The 312-nt window shown below is 36.9% G+C and overlaps 1 protein-coding gene across 1 annotated transcript in view; it reads left to right on the top strand.

The window, feature by feature from the left end:
- Positions 1–312, top strand: part of LOC119588969 (serine/threonine-protein phosphatase 6 regulatory ankyrin repeat subunit B-like) — a gene marked incomplete in the record, with an annotated part of 103,883 nt that overhangs the window by 80,563 nt on the left and 23,008 nt on the right.

Below are 312 nucleotides of genomic sequence, written 5' to 3'. Positions count from 1 at the left end.
TTTTACGGTTCACAGGACCATCCCATTAAGTCCATCATAACTTTTAATCCCTCATCACCAACTCCCCGACCCTGTGTTTAAATGATCATGTCTATCTCCCCCCTTTGCTAATTCTTAAATCTTTCTTTTATTACGTTTTTTAGTCTTTCCTTCTTCTTTTTTATTGTTGCTATTATCTCCCCCTCAGATTTACCATCTTCTCGTCTCATTATCTTGGATTTTATTATTTCTGGTTCACTGGTTGCGTGTTTTCTTCAGCCCCTGCTCTGACCATTTACAGCTGATGGACGAAAATATCTTATATTTATAAAG

This window comes from Penaeus monodon, chromosome 24 (genome assembly GCF_015228065.2).
Source record: "Penaeus monodon isolate SGIC_2016 chromosome 24, NSTDA_Pmon_1, whole genome shotgun sequence".
Classification (NCBI taxonomy): domain Eukaryota; kingdom Metazoa; phylum Arthropoda; class Malacostraca; order Decapoda; family Penaeidae; genus Penaeus; species Penaeus monodon.
This window is presented reverse-complemented; position numbering and strand designations above follow the sequence as displayed.